The following is an 18,160-nucleotide window of genomic DNA, read 5'->3' as shown; positions in this document are numbered from 1 at the left end:
CGGGCTCGGGCCTGAATATATTCTATTAATTCAGGGGCAAAGCCCAGCCCAAACTCAGCCTGGCCCAGCCCATTAATAGGTCTACCTGTCATTTATGAGATGTGCAGAGTCAAATGATGTTGGTAGGGTGTTGGAACACATTTTTTATGGCAGGTGATTTAGACTCTTTCCCTACCCTTGTGGGATCCATCCCAAATGGGGTAGGGATAGGAATGACTTTTCCCAACAAGTACATGGATCGGTAAATTTTCATTCTCCGTTATATATATGTATATATATTAATATTTTTTAAAATATGATGAAAGATGTTTAAATATATTTGAATCTTATAGTATTAATTACTTCTTCTTTTTTAATCTTTTAAATCAAATAAAAACAAAACCCAAAGTGATTAACGTCATAAAAAATCATGGGGATTGGGGATCCCCACAGGAATGGGGATAACCTTGTCCCCGCTAACAAGGATGGGGATAGGGATTTTCGTCGGGATGGGGTTGGGGAGTGACCCCTCTGCCCCATTACCATCCCTAATGTTGGGAGCATTATATTGGTAGCATATCTGAACTTGGAATCCAATGGGAATGTCTCCTATGATTTCAGCAAACATATATGGAAGATATTCCCAATGTGTGGTTAAATGCTGTGTGGCAGAGTTTTTGCTTGCAAGAGATCTAGGTTTGATTTTTTGACACTATAATCTATAATCTATGGGCTTGGTTTGGACCACTAAACTGAACCGACCCCAACTAAAATTAGCACTTTGATTTGGTCTAGACTTTGAAATGGTTTGAAATTCTTTTATATTTAGGTTTATAACTTAGGTTCGTTCTTTGAATTTTATAAACCAAACCAAATTGCGTGTAATAATAAACTCTTAAAACTACATCTGATGTTCAATAGAATTCACTTTAGGGTCTTCAAATATTCATTCTAACCAAATTTAATGTTTACATAGCATATTAATTATGATGATTTAAAACTATGATAACTAAAAGATTTTTGTTATTTATTTATGCATAGATGTTGTTTGGGCTTTCTAAAGAGTTAAGCCAACAAAATGGTCCAAAACATATTAGAAACCTCACCAAACCATAATAAAAATGATTTAATCTGGTTTCTTTCCATATAAAATAGTTTGATTTGGTCTGATTTATTCTGGTTTGGTTTCCAAATCAAAATAGTTTTGTTTGGTCTGAAAAATTCTCAGACCATATTTTATAGGCTTGATTTCAGATCTTTTCCAAATTGCATTCAACTCAACCGTGAATACCCCTATTACCCATAATTTTAGGCTATGTTTGGTTTGAAGGAAAAGGTAGGGAAAGATAGGGAATCCAATGCAAGGTTTGTAAAGGTTTCCCTTCATTTCTGTACATGTTCCTTCAAACCAAACATAGCCTTAACAATCTGAATTTAGCTGACTCATGTCAGGATGCAATCCAGCCAAGTTAGCCCAAAGGTTGGAGGTTGTGTTATGATTCAAAAATATTAAACCCGACTTAATTGAGTTGAAGTTATATATGCATACTCACATGTATGTATGTATGTATGTATATTTTTTGAGGTTTAATCTTCAAGCTTCAGTTCATCAGTACATATGTATGAGTAAATGAGAAGAATTTGTATTTCGGTTCATTTTTGCTTCAAGTTTTATTTTATTTCATTCTGATGCATACAATCAAACATAAGGGTGCAAGTTAGGTGGACTGGATCAGGTTTCAATGCAACTCAAGCCCGCTCCAACTCTTCAACATGAGCCCAGCCTGCACTAAAATTTGATATATTAGGGTTGTGCCTGGGCTCACCCAAATTGCACCTCTAATCAAATCAAGACAAAAGCTGAAACAAAGATACCAGAATTTACAGTCCCATACCTTTGCACTTTTTTTTTTTTTTTAGTAAATAGGAGATAAGCAGCTTTTCATTAAAAAAAAAAAGCAATTAGGGGGGATACATGTCTTCATAAGAGATTGACCAAAACGGTCCAAACCAACGGGGGAAAAGTAACAACTCCATGCCACTACCTCCTAAAGTCCTCACAGCATTTGCAATGGCATGAGCCAGACGGTCTGCCCTCCAGTTACAATGCTGGAAAGTTACATGAGTAAACCATCGAGAAAGGCTACCAATGTCCGACCACAATGCATGTAGGGGGGAGAACCTGTGTTCTGTTGGCGCTGCTATAATCTCTATTGCTTGAAGAGAATAAGACTGCAAAATGCACCTCTGAATGCCTTGATTAATTGGTTCCTCACATCCGAGTCTTATGGCTCTTGTTTCTGCGTCTAGGACTGAAGTACACCAGATTCTTAAACCCCTTGCTCCAATGACCTCCCTGTCTGAATTCTTGATGACACAAGCTATGCCCGTTCAGCCCGAAGATTTGTCAAAACTTGCATTGCAATTTACCTTAAACATTAAGGATGGAGGGGGGATCCAACGAATTACAATGGTGTTTTGGACGGTCTCAATGGGGGTTTCTTGTTCTTCAAGGGGGAAAAGTTCCAACCATAGGTGAGTTGACTGTTTTACTACTTCCCCTGGGGTGATCTAAGATCCTCTGAAAATAAATTCATTTCTAGCCAACCAGATTTTCTAGCAGATAAATCCCAAAGAATGTTGCCCATTTCGGTTTCTCGTCCATTGGATATAATTGATTGTTGCACCAGTTTGCTACCCAAGCATCAATACTTTTACATGAGATTTCATCTACCTTTAGGGCTACGGGGGAAAGAAACCAAACTGCCCTTGCAAAGTCACACCTGAGGATGAGATGAATAATATCCTCTATGTCATGATCACAACGCAAGCATGAAGAAGTTGTTTCAATGTCTCTCTTTCTTAGAAGATCATTCACCCCTATAGCTTGGGAACACATTCGCCATAAGAAATTATGTATTTTCAACGAAATTTTTAATCTCCAAATCGTTTTCCATACCTGGTGATTAACCTGTCTATGGTGATGGGTGGATCTCCGATGGCTTCCACTATCTCTATTTATTTTCCATGCAACATGGTAGCCAGATTTTACACTGTATTCATCATTTTTGTTATAAAACCAAACGAGTTTGTCTTCATGGGGCTCCATGCTTAGAGGAATGGTCACAATATGTTTGGCTTCTGTATTAGTGAAAGCCCTTTCTATCAATTGCAAGTTCCAATGGCGGGGGTTCTCAAGTATTAGGTCCTTTACTTTCAAAATCTCACAGTTTGATGGGTGGGGGATTGGATTTTGAAATATGTAGATGAAGGAAGCCATGGATCCTCCGATATGTTTACCGAATTACCATCCCCAATTCTCCAAACTAGACCTTTCTTCAATAGTTCAAAACCATATTTGGTGCTCTACTAGAGCCAATAATCTTTGTTTCCCCTATGATTCTCGGGGAAGGAGCTTCTTGGGAAGTATATCATCTTTAACATTTGTACCCATAGAGTGTTCTGATTTTGAATAAGACGCCATGCCAACTTTGCCAACAAAGCCCAGTTGAAAGATTTAAAATCTCGGAAACTGAGCTCCCCAATATTCTTTGCCCCACACAAACTCTCCCACCTGATCCAATGAAGCTTTCTTTCATTTTCTTTCTGATCCCAAAAAAAATTGGAGAGTAGGCTATTGAACTGTGAAGACATATTTGTAGGGATTCGGAAATGAATTAGGTAGTACATTGGAGAAGTTGTTGCGACTGCTTTGATTAGAGTTTCTTTCCCTACCTGTGATAACAACTTACCTTTCCAACTCTATACTTTGCTTCGGACCCTTTCTGATGTGGTACTGAAAACTTCCTTCTTGTTTGCACCCACAATGGTGGGAAGGCCCAAATACTTTGAATTCAGCTTCTTCTCATTTATTTTCATCACCCGACATATGATTCTTCTAAACTTTTGGGGAGTATTCCTACTAAAATAAATTTCAGATTTACTGAAATTTATGAGCTGCCCTGAGGCTTTGCAAAAGGAGTCCATAATGGATTTAATATTTATGGCATTTTGAATATCAGCTTTGAGGAACATAATGCAACCGTCTGCATAAAACAAATGAGATAAAGGAGGTGCTCTTCTTCAGATATGGATTCCTTTGAGAACTCCATTCCAAGTGGCTTCATGAATTGTCGCCGAGAGAACTTGCATGGCGAAAATGAAGAGGTAAGGGGAGATGGGTCTCCTTGCCTAATGCCTCTAGAAGATTTTATCTTACCCCTTTGAGTGCCATTTATCTTGAAAGAGAAGTTAACAATGGATAAACAACTATAAATGAGTTTTCTCTAGTATTAGTTGAAACCCATCTTCTCCATTACTACCATGATGAAGGGCCACTGCAGGTGATCATAAGTTTTGTTAAGATCTATTTTAATCGCCATATATCATGCTCTCCCTTTTACTTTATGCTTTAGGAAATGATATGCTTCATGTGCCATGACAATATTGTCAGAGATCATTTGACCTTGCACAAAAGCACTCTGGTTATCATCAATTAACATTAGCATTACATTTTTCAGCCTATTTACAATGCACTTTGCAAGAATCCTGTAAGTTACATTTGTAAGACTAATGGGCCGAAAATGACTTACCTCCTCAGGGTGATTGCACTTTAGGATCAGGGTGATGCTTGTGAAATTTACCGATTCAGGGGTAGTGCTTATATGAAACCAGTTCTGGATCGACTCCACCACCTTCTTTCCTACAATGCTCCAATATTTTTGGAAAAAAAATTCCTGGGAAACCATCAGGGCCTGGGGATTTGAGTGCTCCCACTTCAAAAGCTGCTTTATGAATTTCCTCTTGTAAAAGTGGTTGACTCAGAGCATCTACTGTTTCTACATCTAAACAATTTAGGTGAACATTCATAATGCTATGTAAAATTTTATGAAGCCCTGAGGTGAATACACTTTTGAAATAATTATAAATGACCTCCTCTGTCCTTTTCATTTTTCACTCAATGTCCCTATTCATTTTTTATGCAGTAAATTCGATTTACCTGTCTTCGAAGGATCACTAATTGATGAAAAAATCTGGTATTCCCGTCTCCCTCTTTCAGCTAGGTATTTCTTGCTTTTTGTTTCCACAAGAGTTCTTCTCTATGCATCTCCACCTTTAATTCCCGGAGCAAATGTTCCTCTTCCATGGATTTGTCAGTGCTCTAATCAAGTGATTGAATTTCTCTCAGTTGTGTCTTAAGGTTTCTTATCTTTGTATGGATATGACCAAAAGAGCTTCTGTTCCACTATTTCAGATTCCGACAACAAACTCCCAACTTATAGCCCAAGGTTCTATCATCAGAGTCATTCCAAGATTGTTGGATGATTTCTTCACATTGTTGATGGGTGGTCCAGGCCACTTCAAACCGGAAAGGTCTAAAACCACGCCATTGGAGGGAAGAGCACTGGAGAATTACAAGGCCATGATCTGACCCAATTGTAGCTTCATTAAACACTATAGCATCTGGGAAGTCTAGCTTCCATTCTGAATTTGCAAGGAATCTATCCAGACTTTGTCAAATAAGGCCCACTCCTGAATGACGATTTGACCAAGTGAACCAATTTCCATGGCTTCCTAAATCCGTCAAGTTGCAATCATTTAGCATTGAGCTGAAAGATAAAACCGAGCCCTATTCTTCTAACGTCCTCCTTGTTTCTCCTCTGGGTAAAGTATCTCATTGAAATCTCCCACCACCATCCAAGGGGAAGTTATAGATGACCCAATTTCTCTGATCTCATTCCAAACTTGGCCTCATTGACTTTTGACAGGAGATCCATAAATAAAAGTGTAGCGCCATGATGATTTTGTAGCATTTGCATTTACTTCAGTGTCGATAATATTTCCTGAGACTGGGAGGGCACAAACCATTACATCAGTCTTCCTAGCTACAACAAAACCATCGGCAGTACCATATGATTCCACTGCTATAAGCTGGTGAAAACCGTAAACCTCCAAAGGGCGCTTTAGTCTCCAAGAATCTATTTTTGTTTCCATGAGGTAAATTAATTGTAGGGTGTGGGTCCATAAATGATCCCAAAGAGCTTGAATTGCCAAGGTTTTCCCTAGACCCTAGCAATTCCAAATTAAGAGATTCATGGTGATCGACAACCCTGGTATTCCTCCATGGTCATCATTTGATTTTTCCTGGCATCCATCATCAAGGAGTTTTTCCTCATGTAGCGAGGTCTGCCTACTTTTGGAGCAATCTGCTTTCCTTTATCCTTTGCTCGATTGCCTGCCTGGCCATTTGTAGGTACTTGGGCCCCTTTTTCATTTGAATTGTTTACTTTTTGCCTTTTACTTTCCTTTTTCTATTGGGCTTTTTCTTCCATTTGGCTCGAGCCAGTGGAAAAGTGATTTTGGATTATAGAGGTAAAGACATTTATTGTTGGAAGAGTTTCTTGCATTCTCCGTTCCATATTGGTGGGGCCTTTAAAGGAGAAATGATGTAAAGTTGTTTGCAAAAGGAAAGATAAGTTCTCTATGCAAGAAATGATTTCCTGACCTAGCGGCTGATCCGATGAAAGGAGGGGGCACACCAACATGTTGCAGCTTTTGTCTCCATATAGGTGGTCATGCGCTTGTTGAGGAATATTCCGATGCACATACCTCTCCTTAATGGCTTTATGGTGATCTTGTGTATCATCATTTACCAACAACATATTTCCATGTGTCTTGTACCCACCGCTCTCTGTTGGGGAGGGCGGGTTAGAGAGGAAGCTTCCCAGGGATTTAGAGGATGACCCCTCTCCATCCCTGTCTCTGGTGCCGGCTTGTTTGCCATGCTGTCTTTGGTCTTCTACCACTGTTCTGGTTTTTTGTGCTCTCTCCCACCTTTCTCTTTCTTGGACCATTGCTGCTCGATTTTCTTTCTTGTAGAGAAACTCAGCATGCATCCATGGCCCAAAACTCCCAAGGGAGTATCTTCTTTTCAAACCTCCCAAGTCTTCACTTTCCGAGTCTTCATCAAACTCCCCATGTTCCTCCACTGGGCTTTGATAGTGTTTCTTGTCATGCCCCAAATAGCCACATTGGTAACAGAAAGTAGGGAATTTTTCATACTAAAACTCTATCCAACGAGGTTCTCTATTTTTCCTATAGAGATAGTATCCTGGCTTGACCGAGGATTTAATATCTAGCTATATTTGAACCCTCAAATGATCCTTCCATGGCTGGTCTTGCTTCTGTTTTTGGATTTTCAAAACTTTACCAGTGGTGGTGCCAAACTTTATTGCCATAGACTCTGCCAACTGGTCCAAAGGTAAGTCGTGGATTTGCATCCAGGCAGTGTAGTGTTGGAGCCGCACTTCATCTATTCCCAAACCGTCTTCATATTTGCAAGTTAGTATTAGGTAGTTCATAAAAGATGAAGGCCCTTTCTTTATAAATTCTTCTCTATTTCTTTCTGAAGGGAAAAAAAATAGGAAATGGTCACCTACCTGGTTACTAACCTCAAAACCTTTGATATGGCCCCAGGCTTGTAAGAGCATGCTCTTCACTCCAGAGTGATTTATTGACATTTGGGTAAACACTTTGCAAACGAGGGGGTATCGACTACCCGATCTTCCGTCATTTCCCAGTTGGGGGTCTTCTACTACTTCCACGATACTTCCATTCATTTCCATGTAGATGAGAATAGGAGGGGGGAGTGGGAAGGGCGAGATTTTCCAGCTAGAGTTGAGGAAGGGAATCAATCTTACACTCAACCGCAGGGCGGTGGGTGAGAAGGAAGGCGGTGAGTGGGGAGGTTACAACCAGAGAAGAGAACCTGGATGGAGGGGAACTCTAGGTGCCCCCTAGTATTTACTGCCCGGCCGACAACCCCCATACCTTTGCACTAATAAAAAGGAAATTGCACCACATATAGACTAAGCCTTGTAGAACACAAGGTGCAACTGAAAAAACGTTTTACATGGGAAATACATCCATGTTTTGCGACACTTCTTTGGTTCTAGGCGTTTGGGTTAATGGGTAGTGAAGATGCAAGCCACATTCTAAAGAAGTGCCCTATAGTGAAACCAGTCCAGATGTTGGTTGAGGAATGAGGAGAAAATTTGCTACCCATTATGGCATTTATAAAAAAAATAGATGCTCTAAATTCTTCCATGGTCCAGCAGGTATTGTTTAGAAGGCAAGAAACAAGGGGACACTATTAAAATAAAATTTTGATGCATTCCCATTCTCAAAATGGGATGTGTACTTGCGGATGTATTGCTCCAAATTACAGGAGTAATATTCTACTCAAGTTTCAAAGTTTCGATACAATACACCCCATATACGATATTATATCATTTGCTTTCTGAAACCTCAAATAAGAGGTGCTTTAGAATTTTGGCACTTTCAAGCGATAGGCAAAATTAAAACTGACCCCTAAAATACTTTTGAAAAAAAAAAGCTAAAAATGAAGAAGTTACAAAGCATCAAAAGACCCAGTATGCCTGTTCATGCATATTGGGCATATCAATACTTTAAATCATGATTCTACATGCTTGAGTAGGTAACCTTGGTATTTGTATATCCTCCATCAAATAGTGGAATGTTAAACATCACTTAAAGCACAGAAAGCAAGGTGCCAACCAATTGGTTGGTAGGTCTCCTGCTACAAGCAAAGTTTGGTTGAATGTGATGGTTGTTCAGCTAATCCGAATTCTCCTACTGGTTATAGCAGAGACTTGGGATCGAATCCCACCTACACCTGGGTGGGGGAGGGTTATGGGCTACCCCTGTTGTATAGCCCTTCAAAATATATTTATATCTATACTACTTATAAAAGTGCGAATGAGGAGGTATTGGCTTCTAGAATTTTTCTTCACTAAAATACCCCTCCTCTTGAATTTAGTTCATTTCCATTGAAAGGCAAAAAATATAATTAAAAGAATGCCATTAAGTATATTTGATTACCTCTCATTAAGTCTCACATTTAATTCATTAAATAAATCGCATTCTCTCTCATTGAATCCAACATTTAGACTTTTGTTTATCATCATTAAATTCCACTAATAAATCCATACACAATAATTATTAATATAATGAAATTTTATATTTTTAAAATAAATATAGAAATGAAATCATATTTTTCATCTAGGTGGTGGGTAAGTAGTTCAACCATTTGTGTCAAATGGATAATTTCATGATGTCATAAATAAATAATACAAATTTAGAAATAAAAAAAAAACTTTTGTTTATCATCATTAAATCCCACTAATAAACCCACACACAATAATTATTAATAGAATGAAATTTTATATTTTTAAAATAAACTTAGAAATAAAATCATATTTTCTATCTAGGTCATGAGTAAGTACTTCAACCATTTGGGTCAAATGGATAATTTCATAATGTCATAAATAAATAATACAAACTTAGAAATATAAGAAATGCAAAAAATATAGCAAAAAAAGAAATTTTGAAAAAAATTGGACACGTTTCTATTATTATATGTTTGTCATATTAAAATATAACTATGATAAAATAGACATAATTTTATTAATAATGGACATCAAATATACAACACGAAACTGATGGGAAATTAAATAATCTTCTTATATAGGGGTGGGTTAGTGGTTCAACCTTTCAAGTCAAATAGGTTAAGCCATGATGTATAATTAAAAATAAATTTTTTAAATAGATTAGTACAAAAAAATATGAAACAATTTGGACACATCTATAATATTATATACTAATAATATAAACAAAGATAAGTATGATAAATAGTAATTATTTTATCAATGATATAAATGAAATGCAAAATTTAAAACCAATTTGAAAATGAAACTATTTCCATATCTAGATGGTAGGTAGGTCAATGGACTAACATTCTAGGTCAAATGGGTCAATCTATGATGTCATAACTAAGTAACAAATATTATATATATATATATATAGATATATATACTCAAAGAAAAATGTAAGCTTTGTATAAAGCATTTAGATACGATTTTATTGTTATATATTCATCATATTAAACAAAAATAAATGTGAAAATAAGAATTACTTTTATTGATGATGAAAATGGAATATATGATTTAAAATCAACCAAAAAGGCAAAATGGTTTTTCCATCGAAGTGATGAGTTAGTGGTTAAACTATCCATGTCAAATGGATGTTATTATTAAATAATAAAATACATAAAATTCTAGAAAACATAGAAATTTGTTGGTAAATTTTGGGTACATTCTATAATATTATATATTCATCAAATAAAAAAGTGTGATTAACGAGGATTATTTTCATTAATGAGAGAAATGAGATATTAAGATAAAAAATAAAGAGCATTAATGTCTAACACATGACCCGACTAACCATGTCAAATGGTTCAATAATTTAATTAGGTAGGTCATTGTAGGCAATTGGTTTGGTAGGGATGCAAACAGATCGGATCATATTTGAATTAGGGTATATTCAAATCTAATTTGATTGAAAGATTCGACCGGATCTCATAAATGTAGATTCAAATCTGAATCCGATCAAGATATCAGATATTCAAACATGATACGATCCAATTTAATTTTTAAAAAATTAATAAATTATTAAAAGAAAAAGAAAAATATAACAGTTGAAATAAAAAAGGCAAAAAATATAAGTATTTTTTCAACTATTTCCATCATATAAAAAGTTTACAAAAATGCAATATAAATAAATTATTCATAAATAAATAATAAATAACATATATATTATATATAAATAATTGATTTGACCATAATATTGAAAACCAAAATTCAAATAATATATTGGAATTGCATTTCCTCTTGATAAATAAGTAATTTTTATTATCTCATAAATTAAATAATAAAACATAAAAATATAGAAAATTTTATAAATTTTATAGAGAAATTTGAACATGCATTAATATTATATATTCTTCATATTAAACAAAAATATGTTTGAAAAATGAGAATTATTGTTAGTAAAGATAGAAATGGCTAAAATACAAATAAAAAAATGAATTAATGTCTTAATCATAGTCCATTTTCCTGGTTAAATATGTTAATGGTTCAACCAATAAGGTCCTTTGTTTATTGATTATTATCATCATCATCATCATTTGATATTGCCACATGCAAAAAGAAGAATTACTTTTATTGGTGATGAAAATGTAATACATGATTTAAAATCAACCGAAAAAGAAAAAATGGTTCTTCCATCCAAGTGAAGGGTTAGTATTTAAACTATCCATGTCAAATGGATCAACACTTAATGTTATTATTAAATAGTAAAATACATAAAATTCTAGAAAATGTAGAAATTTGTAGATAATTTTGGGTACATTCTATAATATTATATATTCATCATATAAAAAAGTGTGATTAATGACAATTATTTTCATTAATGATAGAAATGGGATAAAAAATAAAAGAGCATTAATGTCTAACACATGACCCCGCTAACAATGTCAAATGGTTCAACGATTTATTTAGCTAGGGATGCAAACAGATTGGATTGGATTTGAATCAGGGTATATTCGAATTTGATTCAATCTGAAGATATGATCAGATCTAAAAAATATTGATTCAAATCTGAATATGATCAAGGTGTTGGATATCCGAATCTGATACAATCTGATTTAATTTAAAAAATAATAAATTAGTAAAAGGAAAAGAAAATATAATAGTTGAAATAAAGAAAAACAAAAAAATATAAGTATTTTTTCAACTATTTTCATCATATAAGAAGTTTACAAAAATGCAATATAAATAACATATATATTATATGTAAATGATATATATAAATAATTAATTTGACCATAATATTAAAAACCAATATTCAAACAATATATTGGAATTACATTTCCTCTTGGTAAATAAGTAATTTTTATTATCTCATAAATTAAATAATAAAACATAAAAATATAGAAAATTTTATAGAGAATTTTGAACATGCATTAATATTATATATTCTTCATATTAAACAAAAATATATTTGAAAAATAAGAATTATTTTTAGTAAAGATAGAAATGGCTACAATACAAAGAAAATAAATGAATTAATGTCTTAATCATAGTCCGTTTACCTAGTTAAATAGGTTAATGGTTCGACTAATAAGGTCATTTGGTTGCTGATTATCTTCATCATCATCATTCGATATTGCCACATGCAACGCGCGTGTACTTTTATTAGTTACCTATAAAAGTGTGAATAAGGTATTGGCTTCTAAAAATTTTCTTTACTAAAATACCCATTCTCTTGAATTTGGTTGACCTCCATTGTAAGGGCAGAAAATGTAATTAAAATAATACTATTAAATACATTCAATTACCTCTCGTTAAGTCTCACATTTAAGTCATTAAATAAATCACATCCTTTCTCATTGAATCCAACATTAATACTTTTGTTTCTCACTATTAAATTCTACTAATAAATCTATACACAATAATTATTAATTCAAGGAAATTTGATATTTTTAAAATAAACCTAGAAATGAAATCATATTTTTCCATCTAGGTGGTGGGTAAGTAGTTTAACCATCTGGATCAAATGGATAATTCCATGATGTCATAAACAAGTAGTTTGAAAAATTGGACACAATTTTATTATTATATATTTCTCATATTAAAAAATAAGTATGATATGATAGATATAATTTTATTAATGATTGACACTGAATATACAACTTAAAACTGATGGGAAATGAAACAATTTTCCTATCTAGGGGGTGGGTTAGTAGTTCAACATTTTAGGTCAAATGGGTTAACTCATGATGTATAATTAAAAGTAAAATTTTTAAAAATGAATAATACAAAAATGCAAACAATTTTGGACACATCTGTTATAGGGGTGAGCATAATTCGGTTAAAACCGAATTGAAAATGTTAGTTTGTTGTTTTAGTGTTTTGGTTAATTCAGTTAACTAAATAAACTAAACTTTTGTATATCGTATGCAATACATAATATATAATATATAATATATAGTATATAGTATATAATATTATTTATATATTAATGTATAATATAATGAAATTTGCTTTCATAATATATATTATATATTATATGTTATAATGTATATAATATAGTATATACATTATTAAAATTTGGTTTTAATTGAAATAACTAAAAACCAAATAAAAAATTTTGGTTTTTTTATTATTTAGTTTCAATTTGGTTTTATTTTTTAATTTGGTTTTATAAATTTTCAATTTATTCGGTTGGGTGTTTAATCGAATAAACCGAATTCTCACCCTTGCATCTATAACATTATATTTTAATCATATAAACAAAAAATAAGTATGATGAATAATAATTATTTTTTTAGTGATATAAATTAAATGCAAATTTTAAAACCTTCCTAAAAATGAAACCATTTTCATATCTAGATGGTAGGTTAATGATCTAATCTTCCAAGTAAAATGGGTCAATCTATGATGCCATACATAAGTAATAAATATTAAAAAATATATAGAATCTCAAAGAAAAATATAAGCTTTGTATAAAGCATTTTGAGATAGTTCTAATGTTATATATTCATAATATTAAATATGAAAATAAAAATTACTTTTATTAATGATGAAAATGGAATACAAGATTTAAGTAGAAAATGTAACTAAAATAATACTATTAAGTGCATTCAATTATTACCTCTCATCAAGCCTCACATTTAAGTCATTAAATAAATCACATTCTCTCTCTCTCTCTCTCTCTCTCTCTCTCTCTCATTCAATCCAATATTTATACTTTTGTTTCTCATCATTTAATTTCACTAATAAATCAATACACAATAGTTATTAATATAATGAAATTTGATATTTTTAAAATAAACCTAGAAATGTAATCATATTTTTCCATCTAGGTGGTGAGTAAGTAGTTCAACCATTTGGGTCAAATGGGTAATTCCATGATGTCATAAATAAATAATAAAAACATAGAAATAGAAAAATAGAAAAAATAGAAAATAAAAAAATTTTAAAAATTTTGAACACATTTCTATTATTATATATTTGTCATATTAAAAAATAAGTATGATAAAATAGACATAATTTTATTAATGATGGACATGGAATATAGAACTTAAAACCGATGGGAAATGAAATAATTTTCCTATCTAGGGGCAGATTAGTGGTGCAACCTTTCAGATCAAATGGGTTAACTCATGATGTATAATTAAAAATAAAAATTTTAAAATCTAATAATACAAAAAAAACGAAACAATTTTTGGCACATCTATAATATTATATATTAATCATATAAATAAAAAATAACTATGATGAATAATAATTATTTTATTAGTGATATAAATTAAATGCAAAATTTAAAACTAGTCGGAAAATGAATCCAATATCATATCTAGATGGTAGGTTAACGATCTAATCTTCTAGGTCAAATGAGTTAATCTATGATGTCATAACTAAAAAATAAATATTAAAAAATATAGAAATTCAAAGAAAAATATAAGTTTTGTATAAAGCATTTTGATACAATTCTAATATTATATATTCATAATATTAAACAAAAATAAATATAAAAATAAGAATTACTTTTATTAATGATGAAAATGGAATACAAGATTTAAAATCAACCAAAAAAGTAAAATGGTTTTTTCCATCCAAGTAGATTAGTGGTTCAATTGTCCATATCAAATGGATCAACCCATGATGTTATAATTAAATAATAAAATACACAAAATTATAGAAAATGTAGATAAATTTGGGTACGTTCTATGATATTATATATATTCATCATATAAAAAAAGTGTGATAAATGAGAATTATTTTCATTAATGATGGAAATGAGATAAAAATTAGAAAAAGAATAAAGCATTAATGTCTAACACATGACTCCACTAACCATGTCAAATGGTTCCATGATTTAATTAGCTAGGCCACTGTAGGCAAGTGGTTTGGTGGTAAATGAGCCTACAACCTTGAATTGGGTAGTTAGTTAACCAATCTATTATTTGACCCCAATATTAAAAACCAATATCAAACAATATATTGAAATTGCATTTCCTCTTGTTAAATAAGTAATTTTTTATGTTATAAATTAAATAATAAAAATAAAAATATAGATTTTTTTATAAATTTTATGGAAAATTTTGAACATGTATTAATATTATATATTCTTCATGTTAAACAAAAATATATTTGAAAAAGTGAGAATTATTGTAAGTACAAATAGAAGTAGCTAAAATACAAAAAAAAAAAAAATTGGTTTTTGACCAAGTCAATGCTTTTTTTTTTAGCAATAAATTGGTTTATGTTAAAACATACTAAACAAATGTGTCCAATTGACAAACCAATAAATCCAACTCTATGGTTCAACCACTTGTTGAAAACTTTGATAGAAACTATAAGAAATTTGAAGTTAGGTCTTTGAATTGAACGACAATAAATACCCTCCACGTACAGTTTTACTATATATAAAAATGATCAATAGAATAAAGGAAGAATGTCAAAAGTGTGATTGACATGAAATACTCGCTAATGTGGGTTAAATACAAGAGACCGTTCTTCCATTGCCTTTATGTCAATAATGGCACTTAGATGAAAGATCATATTTAGCCATCAGCACTTAGTGCCCTTTTTATTAAATAAGGGCGCACTTAGTGCTTTCATGTCATCCCTATTTGAAGCTAGCCATCTCCATAAGTTTGCAATTGAATTCATTGCAATTTGACTTAACCAATTAATTGCCTTTTGTACGAACCAGAGTATTTTGGTGAACACATAAGAAATAGAGATCCATTGTATTTATCTTTTTGCAACAAAATTAAACCAGTCAATAGGCTAGGTGGATCCAATAGACCCAAACCAATCTGATGATCCTAACAGTAGGGGTATAAATGGATAAATTTGAATTGGATCAGACAATATCTTAATTCGAATCCGATTAGAAAATTTAATATCCAAATTCGATTCGATATTGAATTGATATTGAGAATTAATATTCATATTTGAATTTGATTAAATATTTGAATATTCGATTTGACTTGAATTCGACTAATTAATTATTTTAGGTAATTAATATATATATAATAAATATTTTATTTATATAAAGTATATAAATATATAAATTATTTATATAATTTAATTATTATATATATATATAAATTATATTAAACATTTAAATATTTTGTATATTATATATAAAAAATAAATAATTGTTCGAATTCAGATACTTATTGAATCGAATTAGGTCATATCCGAATTCAAATCCGATTAACTATTTGGTATGAATAGGATATCCAAATTTGATTCGATTTTGTCGAATCTTGAATTCAAAATTGGATTTTTGAATACTGCTGACACCCCTACCTATTACACAAGTCCAAGATAGACCCTTTTTCTCATAAGTTGGGTCTGAACTTGATAGTAGGGGTTTCACTTGGGTGCTCTTGGCTTGAGTATATGTTAAAGTTTGAGTTCATTAACTCAAATCCAGGGCCAAAATTTTTAAATTGGGTACCAACTTGAACCCTTGTAGGACTATAAAATGGGTAAGAATTAAGCCAAATTGAGTCCAAATCCAATTAATTTAAGTTGGAATTGTTACGTTTTTGTATTTCTATATTTTCATGAATGATGTTGCCTAATCCGATGTGTCTCAAACCGATGATGCAATCAGATAGTCCTGCCAACTAGGCGAGCACAAGGTGGAAAGATGAAGTTGTGCACCAAAGAGATTTGTGAACACAAAAGGACTCAGCCGAGGAGTTATTCCTCGGGTAGGCACTCCGTCACTCAAGTTAGTAGTGAGAGAGGGCAATGGGTGTTGAGGTGAGTAGAGAGTCAAAAGTCCTTTACCTTGAGTGAGAGGTGTCTATTTATAGCCGAGTATCCGTGTTGTAATCGGATTAGGCTTTTGGAGTTGTTGGGATGATGTTGTCCTTTGAGGAGCTAGGGAGGTTGCCTCTTCCTCAGTGGGATGTGATTCCTTGTTCGTGTAGGACTCTACATCCATGGGGCGCCCTTCCATTATGTGGCCATGGTAGGCAGTGCTGATGTGGCTCGAGCAGGTTAGCCACAGAAGCCGACAAGTGGCAATCCGGGCCAGCTTAGGCACTACCCAAACACCACTCTCTCAGTTCCGAAGTTGAAGAGTGTAGTGCTTAGTCGTAGTGAGTCGGAAGAGTTCTGAGGTCCTCAGCTGAGGAACTTCAATTCTTCTTGTTCTGGCCGGATTGTGGTTGGACTGGTATGATAGATGGATTGAGTAGTTTAAGGCCTTATACAGTTACCTGTACAGATCGACAGTCGTGTCGTTTCATCTTCCTGAGGTTATGCATGTGCGGAGTGTGGCGATGCATCTCTGTCGTTGATCTGGTTCAATCTCGATTGTTGGTTGCCATTATATAAGGGAGGTTGGTGAGCCATTTTACTTTGTCATTTTTTAGAGTGTTTGTGCCTGGGAGTTTGGTTGATGTCTTGGGTTGTTTCCTTCGCTTGGTGCTTTAGGTGATCTGAACTCCTTTTTTCCTCGGTAAGATATCCTCCACTTTTCCTTCTATTTCTTCTTTATTCACTAGGTATTCCTTAGGGGGTGAGAGTGATAGTAGTCTTTGACATGAGGCAACCGAGGTTAGGGCACTGGAGATTGTCGCCAATGTAGCTGAGGTCGATCAAGGAGACAAGGCCAAGGTTGGGGGAACTGAGGCTCGGGAGGAGGCCGGTACTGAGGAGGCTACCAAAGCCGATGGGGAGTCAGAAGGGCAGGTCCTTGAAAAGAGGTTCGAGGAGCGATTTTCCTCGACTCCATATAGTCTCTCTTCGGCCGATATGGCTTGAAACAGGGAAGTGTATAACATACCCGAAGAGTTCGAGCTGAGTTGCCTGGGGATAGGTGAGAGGGCCATTTCGGCTCATCCTAGGGAGATCTATGCATACATCCATAGTCTGGTCACCGACCTTAGGTTCCCTTTAGATCCTAGGGTTGTAGCCATGCTGAGGTGGTCTTAGGTCCTTCCTATTCAATTGATGTCAAACTCATTTTGGTACTTGCTTAAGAAGATGAAGATTACCCTAATGATGTTTAGGCATTTCCTTCACCTGAAGAAGCACAAGTAGGGCTACTACTACTTGTCAATTAGGCCAAATACCAAGGTGCTCGTTGGAGCCCCCCTCTTCAATCAAACACTAGAAAGAGGGCTTCTTCTTTGTCAAGCGTCAAGGAGGTTGGTTGTTCCCTCTTACCTTAATCATCCCTCGAACCAAGGACAAGGGTCCTTCTCAGGTTGAGTTGTTGAAGGAGGTAA

Source organism: Nelumbo nucifera, chromosome 8, assembly GCF_055504915.1.
Source record: "Nelumbo nucifera cultivar China Antique chromosome 8, China Antique-T2T, whole genome shotgun sequence".
Classification (NCBI taxonomy): Eukaryota; Viridiplantae; Streptophyta; class Magnoliopsida; order Proteales; family Nelumbonaceae; genus Nelumbo; species Nelumbo nucifera.
This window is presented reverse-complemented; position numbering follows the sequence as displayed.